General features: G+C 33.2%; 1 pseudogene; it reads right to left on the bottom strand.

Annotated features, from left to right (window-relative positions):
* Nucleotides 1-3,534: 3,534 nt before the first annotated feature.
* On the bottom strand, nt 3,535-4,644 carry LOC131659389 (F-box/kelch-repeat protein At3g23880-like; annotated as a pseudogene).
* Between the last annotated feature and the right edge of the window lie 4,914 nt (nt 4,645-9,558).

Below are 9,558 nucleotides of genomic sequence, written 5' to 3' on the forward strand. Positions count from 1 at the left end.
CTCATCAACCTTCCGTTTTTGGTAGATTTAGCTTGGAAACAACATTAGGGGCTTGCAAATGGATGATTCGGGAGTTGATTTCTCATCAATCGGCGATGATAAACCGTGAGATGTTTGGTTTTCTTTTTTTTTTTCTTTGTATTTCTCTTTTGTTGAGTTTGTATATAAATTACTCTAAACACATGGATGTTTCTTACTCTTTCTACTAGTTGTATAAGGTTTGCTTTACAAATCTTAATCGGTGTTTTTCTGATCTTTTTCCTTAATCACTTCGGATTTATGCTGTATTAGAAATATGCTTCGTGAATCTTGATTAGGAGAATACCTGTTAGTTCTAGATTCTAGACATAGGATTTGGGATTAACATCCACATGATATCGGAGTTTAATGCTTCTGTGTTGTTCGATCGGTTGAGACATCATCGAAAGAGTAATATAGTTGAACTCTCGTCGATGTTGCAGAAATGGACATTGATGTGAGAGGTATGTGGCGATTCTGATGAGTATTGTATGTTGAGTGCGAGATACGTTTAAGTTTGTTTTGAGTAGTTTAAATTCATGCTTAATAGTCTAAATCTAAATTTGTGAGGATTAGTTTATATTCAAACCAGATAAGCTATTCTCTATCAAGAATGTATTTATTTTATGTTCATATGTTATATTTTTCATTTTTACCTAAAACCCATTTAATCTAAACTCATAACTGCGGAAACTGTTGAATGGCAGTTTGATATCACTAATCTCTGTGGACACGATAAATTCCTGAATAAATATTTCCAAAACTTTTGTTACTTGCCACTTTACCGCTTCAACATGCATATATATTTAAACAAATAGTTTTTATCTCTACTTAAATAATTATGAATTTGAATATCATTGACACATATAAAGTATAAACTTAAATCGATTATTAATTTTTTTAAGGAACCAATCAAATAAGTTATTTAATAACAAGTCAATATATTAGAAAAAAAGTAAATTTTAATACCACAAAAATTATCAAATATCCATACAGTAATAATCCTTTATCACTAATAATAATTATTTATTTTAGAATAATAATTAATATATAATATATAAAAGTAGACTAATTTACAATATTATTTCGCCATCTAAATCATTATTATTTATTTAAACATTCTTCTTTAGTATTTTAATATATATTAATTAAATAATTAAATATCAATTATTAATTGGTTAGTGGTGATTGGCGCTAGACTTGGTAGGATGAATTACAGTTCGATGCCTACAACTGTGATCGAGAGGGAACTGAACAAAATGTTAGAATTGATCCCGAATCAGATTGAACAGTTCAGTAGACCGGATAATGGTGGTGAATAGAAAAATAATAATAATAACTAAATGATTTGATTCTATACTTAAAATATTATTTAATTTTACTATTTACAAATCAAAACGTCCAAATATGTTAAAACAATTTTTTTTTTTACTTCTATGTACATGATTATGAATTTGAATTTCATTGACACATAAAAACTTATATTGATTATTAATTGTTAGCGCAACAATTGGGGGAGGGTCGAGCGAGGATCATTCTTATTTTCGGGACTTTCTGTTTGAGCAACACATTTTTGTGGGAGACAGACCATTTTCCACCTAAAAGCTTAAGATTTTGGGTGAATAAGTGGTGTGGCTCTCACAAAGGTGCATAGATTCTTTGAAATCGGTTCATGATGGTTTGATTATAGGAGTTATTTCTCCTGGGAGTTTTGTTTGTGGTCAACAATCTGATGAGTCAGCTATTGTTAGATGCAACGTTCGGCTATGGGAGAATTTAGACTCGAATGTGGGAGGGGGCTTCTAAAAGAGATTACAAAAAGAGAATTGATGAGATGGAAAGAGTAGATTAAATCAGACATTTGGGAGGAAAGGTGATTCAAGATTTATTCCACTGATTGTAGGATCTCTAATCATTAGAGGGGGATGTAGTAGGGTCAAGATAGGAGTTTTAAGTGCAATCTTAACCGGTTTTGTAAAGAACCGATGTTTTACATGTTGTAAGTTTCTTTTGATTAGTTGTTTGTCCCAGGTTTTTTTCCCGTTCTTTTGTAAGCAGGTTCGAGTACTTCTAATACTCGGTTTTAATATATTTCTTGCCTATGAAAAAAAACGTAAGAAAACTGATGGAGTGCTTTTGATTTGATTGTTTTTTCATTTACAATATTAAATTGATTTAGTGAAAACTTGAGTTTGATGATGAGCCTTAGGTGAAAGTTAGATCGATGTAATTAATTTTCTTTATGTTTTTATGGTATATAGAGTGGGTATCTCTAGCCTATTAAATGAGAAATAACATTCGGCAGCAAATAATCCTGCTATAACAAAATCACCATAGGGATTATTTTGAAGAAAAGAGAAGAACATTGACACACATTAGTTTCTTTTTTTTAAAAAAAAAAAAGAAGGGTGTAGCCAAGTTATATTGCATTTTGCAATGGAGTAATTCCATTTAACAGAAAATTTCAAGCTCACGAGTTGAAGTTACTTAGTTTGTTATAATCATTGATTGCATATCTATACAAAAAATTGATAAAATATAAATAACATCAATGTAGCCATTAGCCTATTTCAACTGAATTATAAATGTTTACTGCTTTCACAATTATAATCTTAAATCAAAGACATCAAGTAATTATTTGAGAAGATGCAATTTGAGGCAACAGTAAGACATAAATATAGGCACAAGAACTATCGAAGTCTTAGAATGATCAGGGAAGGTTGTTTCACTGAAAGGATGGCAGGATTATAAGAATGATAAAAAAAAACTAATCTATTTTATGTAAACACATCTGGTGTAACACAACTACATTTTGAGTGTAGATCACATTGATGCACACATAATGCATAAAAAATGACTTGAAGCACTAAATGTATCAGTAATCATGTGATCATTGCACTTGTTGTAATTTGGGTTAGATTAATACTATTATATTTTACTTTGCAAGTCATATAAAAAAACCTACTGGTTTCTTCTTTATTCTCGAGGTTTAGAAGCCAACTTAAGTCACTAATGATGGTTACAAGTATGTTTTTCTTTGTATGTTTATTTTTAAAATCTATTCATAGAAAAAGAATAACACTTAAAATTGTAAAATACTATGTACTTTCCTACAACTAGAGTACAGTTCATCATAGGACAAGTAGTATACTTAAGGGTTTTCAAGAAGATGTACAAAGTGATATACATGATTTAGATAGGCTGTTATATTATATTCACTACCAGTAATCAAATTTTCAAAAGGTTGTGTGATAAATTTTAATTTAATACTCTTAAAAAAGAAATCACAATATGATAACATAACATATTCAATTCATTTCATAAGAGATTATACAATATTAAAAACGAACACAAAGAAACTTGTCACTAAGCAGACAATATAAATTTAAATCTCAAATATTATAGAAAACCAAAGGAGAATTCATAAAATAAATAACATAAACATAAATTAGCCATATAAATGCTAGACTTGAATTTGTTTCTCGAGTGACTAAGCATAGCTTTTACATCCTAACATCAAGAACAAGGAGATATCAAACTCTCAATGTAAACTTCTACGTTGCTCGAACTTTTGACGTTATGAGTCCCGGGATTCTTCCAAATACAATTTTTTGAATCATAAATAGCCAGCTTTAATTTTTTACTTCTCAAATCATAAAAATTTATCAGGAATTGGTCATCTTCTGAAATATATAAAGCCTTGGTATAGGAATAGAAAACCTGATCTTTCATATAAGGAACATTGTATAATTTAGTCCAAGATTCATTATTGCCATATTCTTTCATCATCCAAACATCCAAAAACATATCATTACATTCAAATATATATAAGCAATCCCTGATCACCCCCAATGTGCAATTGTCCTTCTTCAAATCAGGTATAGAAAGCTTTTGATATGACTCCTTCTCCAAATCAAGAGAAACAATGGCATGCAAAGAAGTACTTGAAGCATCATATGCCAACCAATTAACAGTGTCACTCGCAAATACTCCTGATCCACAAATTTTGTTACAATATGAGAAGCCATGTATTCTTCTCTAGAAATTTGTACCCATAGTATTAACACTAACATCGATTTGGTCGTTAACACAAAAGGAAATACTAATGATCTTATAATTATCAATGAAACGATCATACCCAACGCTATATAGAAAAATCGTATTTATTTCTGATGGACTTTCCAGACGAGGCAATAATTTAAATTTTCTAATGGAAGGGTTCCACAAAACAACAGAATTGGCATTAATGGCAAAACAAAGTATACCGTCGCAAGATGACAAACACATAGGTAGACCGTATTCAACACTTTTACCAGTAATAGGATAACTCAGTTGTGTTTGCATAACAGTAGAAGTTGAAAAAACAGAAGACATTGGGAAATCAATGAGAAGTAATTCACCTAAGTTGTTTGTAGAGCTTACAATGAGGTGGGGGCGCTTGATTGACAATTGAAGATGCTTTTTTACAAATTTGGAATCGGAGATTAAAGAATGGAAAGACTTGCAAAGACAGCGAAGTTGAAGGAGGAGTTTGACAGGGAGCCTGGAGAAAATATCTGCGACGAGATCAAACGGAAGTGTGGGGAGTGGTGGTGCGTGAGGTGAAGGGAATATTAGGGTTTCCATAAAGGTAACTAATATTCTAAAGCAGGTTATTGTACTTGAGTTTATATCCCAATTCTCTATTAAGTATGAAAACCATTTATATATAAAACTAGCATACTTTACGGCAATAAAATCTTTTTTATTTCCCACTTTAAACTTTAATAAATAAGTAATTATAAATTCCTATTTTATATAGTAGTTACTTCATTATGTTCAACTAAAATTATTTCATAATCTTATTAAAATGATTTTGAATATGAAATACCTCGTTTAAAAAAAACCTAAAATTAATTATTTTTATTATTATTATTATTATTATTATTATTATTATTATTATTATTATTATTATTATTATTATTATTATTATTATTATTATTATTATTATTATTATTATTATTATTGTTGTTGTTATCATCATCATCATCTTTAATATATAATATTTAAAAGTAGAATAATTGACAATATTATTTTGCCATATAAATTATTATTTATTTAAACTTTCTTCTATCGTATTCTAATATGTACTAAATCAATAATTAAATAATTTGGAACAAAAAACTAGAGAGAGAATGTCTCTCCTCTCTCTAACTTTTTGAATCGTTAGAGTTGTGTGATCCACCATATCCACCATGGTTTCCAACTGTTACACTGGCTTTGGTGGTTGGAAGACGGTCGATAGACGCAAGGGTAATAACTTTAAGCTCCTTAGGTGGGACATCGAATGTTGTATTGAGGGTAAGAGGAAGATGATGGAAGGCGTGAGGAGTTCCTCGGTGTTCATCACGGAGTTTGGCGAGAAATGGAAGGCGAAGGATCTCTTCTTCGAATTTAAGAACTTGGGGGAGATTGTTGAGGTGGTTGTACCACCAAGAAGGGATAAAAGAGGGAGAAGATATGGCTTTGTACGGTTTCTGAATGTGAGCGACGAGAAGTTTCTGGCTACTAAAATGGATAATATTGTTTTGGAAGGTAGGAAAATTTTTGCTAACCTACCAAGGTTCCAACGGGGAAATAGAGGGCAGGAGATGGGTCCAGGAGGAAATCAGGTGATAGGGTGTTTTAAGGATGCCAGGAATGGTGAAGGGGGGCCTTCCAAACGTGGCGGTGTCGCCGGTGTTTCGAGCGGCAGGTCCTTTGCTGATGCCCTCCAAAACAAACATACCAATTATTTCAACTTCGGCGAAACTCAACCAGTGATGAAGTTGTTCTACGCGCCAGACCTTGAGGACGAATTGAGATTTAGGAAAGCTTACACGGGAGTGGTTAGGAACCCTAACCAGGTTATGAAGGATAGAAAAACACTTAGAAAGGGGGGTTTGAATAAGTGTAGTCTAAAAACTTGAACGATAAAAACAATTTGCACAGTTATATTTATCCTGGTTCGTTGTTAACTAAACTACTCCAGTCCACCCCCACAGAGTGATTTACCTCACCTGAGGATTTAATCCACTAATCGCAATAGATTACAATGGTTTTCCACTTAGCCCATGACTAAGTCTTCTAGAGTATCCTGATCACAACCTGATCACTCCAGGAACAAATGCTTAGACACAAGCTAAGACTTTCTTAGAGTATCCTGACCACCACGTGATCACTCTAAATACAACTGCTTAGACACAAGCTAAGACTTCCTAGAGTATCCTGATCAACACTTGATCACTCTAGTTACTTACAAATTAATGTAATCAATTCTAAGAGTATTACAATGCTTCTGAAAAGCTATAATCACAACAGTGATATTTCTCTTAATGTTTAAGCTTAATCTCACTAATATATTACAACAGCAATGTAGTGAGCTTTGATGAAGATGAAGTTTCTGAGCTTTGATTTGAGCAGCGTTTCAGCAAGTTTGTATTCACAGAATTCGCCAGAATCGGTAACATTGCTTCTCATCAGAACTTCATATTTATAGGCACTTGAGAAGATGACCGTTGGGAGCATTTAATGCTTTGCGTATTCCGTACAGCATTGCATTTAATGTTTCACTCTTTTGTTAACTACCTCGAGCCTTGTTTACGCTGTGTCTACTGACGTTGCCTTTAATAGCTTCTAACGTTCCTTTTGTCAGTCAGCGTAGCCTGCCACTTGTACTTGCTTCTGATCTGATGTTTGTGTATACGACGTTTGAATATCATCAGAGTCAAACAGCTTGGTGCAAAGCATCTTCTTGTCTTCTGACCTTGAAGTGCTTCTGAGCGTGATACCATGAGAACTTCAGTGCTTCTGCTTCTGAACTCAAGTTCTTCTGATGCTTCCATAGACTCATGTTCTGATTGTGCTTTGACCATCTTCTGATGTCTTGCCAGACCATGTTCTGATGTTGCATGCTGAACCTTCTGAGTCAAAGCTTCTGAGCGCTGATTTGTGCATACTCTTTATATATTCCCTGAAAAGGAAATTGCAATGTAATAGAGTACCACATTATCTCACACAAAATTCATATCCTTGTTATCATCAAAACTAAGAATATTGATCAGAACAAATCTTGTTCTAACAATCTCCCCCTTTTAGATGATGACAAAAACATATAAAAATGATATGAATTTGCGATCAGAAAGAGCAGACGGCTAAAGACAATTACACAGCTAAAGCATAAGCATGTGAATATGTCTCCCCCTTGAGATTTACAATCTCCCCCTGAGATGAATAATCTCCCCCTGAAATTAATACTAGAAGAATTTTAATAATAAAAGACTTCCCTGAGTATTTCAGTAGAGACGTTCACAGTGCTTGATCTTCAGAACATTCATAGCTTCTGATTCTTGCTTCCATTCGGACAGCTTCAGAACTTTGAATTTCTTTAGATCTTCATAACATCCACAGCTTCTGATTCCTGCTTCCATCGGACAGCTTCAGAACTTGAATTTCTTTGATCTTCAGAACATTCACAGCTTCTGATTCTTGCTTCCATTGGACAGCTTCATAACTTGAATTTCTTTGATCTTCAGAACATTCGCAGCTTCTGATTCTTGCTTCCATCAGGACAGCTTCAGAGCTTGAATTTCTTCTTACATCACTTCATGCTAGATTGTATCAGAACATTGTTGAATGTACCAGAGCATCATCAGAGCATCTCTACATCCTGAAATGTTACAGAACAACGCTAAACGACAAAAGTCAGCATGAATGAGTCAGAACATAAAATATGTTTCAGAACACATAATATGTATCAGAGCCATATAAAATGTATCAGAACAAATAGCCATATAAAATCCTTCTTGCTTCTGATCCTGAAGCTTCATAGCACTCAGCTTGCTTCAAGAATCCAAGAGCTTGATTCATCTTGTTGCTTCTTATGTTGATCTTTAAAGAGGATCTTCAATTCCTGCAACAACACAACTTAAAGCATAGAACTTTGCAAGTTCTGTTAGTAAAGCAACTGATTAAATCAAATCATTTATCACATATTCTCCCCTTTTTTGTCATAGCATCAAAAACATAAAAGATTCAAAAGGAAACGCATGGAAGAAAAAAAGATAATTTTCATTGAAGCTCAAAAAGACAGAATTACAAAAAAAAGATATGCAAACAAAAGTATGCTGCAAGTAAAGAAAAAAAATAAACTGAAATGATGAATGACATTTAATGTTACGTGACATGAGGAGAGAGACTTATGACAAATGAAGTGATTAGCACAGTTACCTAAGTAGGCGTCCCCTCAACTGCACGCATGCTTTTCCAGAAATAGTGAACACGTGTTTACCATCTGGAAAGCCAGTTACAGCTGTTTTACTTTTAAAGAGATTCTGAGTCAACTTAGACAATGAAACGTTAGTAATAACAAAATCACTACTTCTAATTGATTACAATCAGAACTTCTTATAAAAAAAATCCAATCACATTTCAGAAGATACTCATACATAAGATCTTCTCATCTTATCATTCTAGGCATAAATCCATACTGATATTCTTCAGAATGAACTTAAACCTATCTTCAGCAAGAGGTTTTGTAAAGATATCAGCCCATTGATGGTCTGTATCCACAAAGTTTAAAGATATAACACCCTTCTGAACATAGTCCCTTATGAAATGATGTTTAATCTCAATATGTTTAGCTTTTGAATGTAAGATAGGATTCTTTGATAAACATATAGCAGAAGTATTATCACAGAAAATAGGAATGTTACTCTCATATATCTGATAATCTTCTAGCTGACTTCTCATCCAGAGCATTTGTGTGCTACAACCAGCAGCAGCAACATATTCTGCTTCTGTTGTTGAGAGGGCAATAGTAGCTTGCTTCTTGCTGTACCATGAGATCAGATGACTTCCAAGAAATTGACAACTTCCAGAAGTGCTCTTCCTTTCAATTCTATCTCCAGCATAGTCAGCATCACAGAATCCTACTAAGTTGTATTCTTTGGATCTTCTGTAAACTAAACCAACATTAGTAGTACCTTTCAGATACCTCAGAATTCTCTTAACAGCAGTTAAATGAGATTCTCTAGGATCTGATTGGAATCTAGCACACAAGCAAACACTGAAGAGAACGTCATGTCTAGAAGCAGTTAGGTATAGAAGAGATCCAATCATACCTCTGTACAACTTCTGATCTACCTTCTTACTTACCTCATCCTTACCTAGGACACATGTTGGATGCATAGGAGTTTTGGCTTCTTTACTTTCAGAAAGATTAAACTTCTTCAGAAGTTCTTTCACATACTTCGTTTGATGAACATAGGTTCCATCAGAAGTTTGGTTGATTTGAATCCCAAGGAAATACTTGAGTTCTCCCATCATGCTCATTTCAAATTCAGCCTGCATAGAATCAACAAACTCCTTTCCAAGTGTAGCATTAGATGTTCCAAAGATGATATCATCAACATATATTTGACATATTAAAATATCCTTTTTAAAGGTTTTACAAAAGAGAGTAGTGTCCACTTTTCCTCTAGTGAAACCATTTTCCAGAAGGAAAGAACTTAAACGTTCATA

Source organism: Vicia villosa, linkage group LG3, assembly GCF_029867415.1.
Source record: "Vicia villosa cultivar HV-30 ecotype Madison, WI linkage group LG3, Vvil1.0, whole genome shotgun sequence".
In the NCBI taxonomy this organism is placed as follows: Eukaryota; Viridiplantae; Streptophyta; class Magnoliopsida; order Fabales; family Fabaceae; genus Vicia; species Vicia villosa.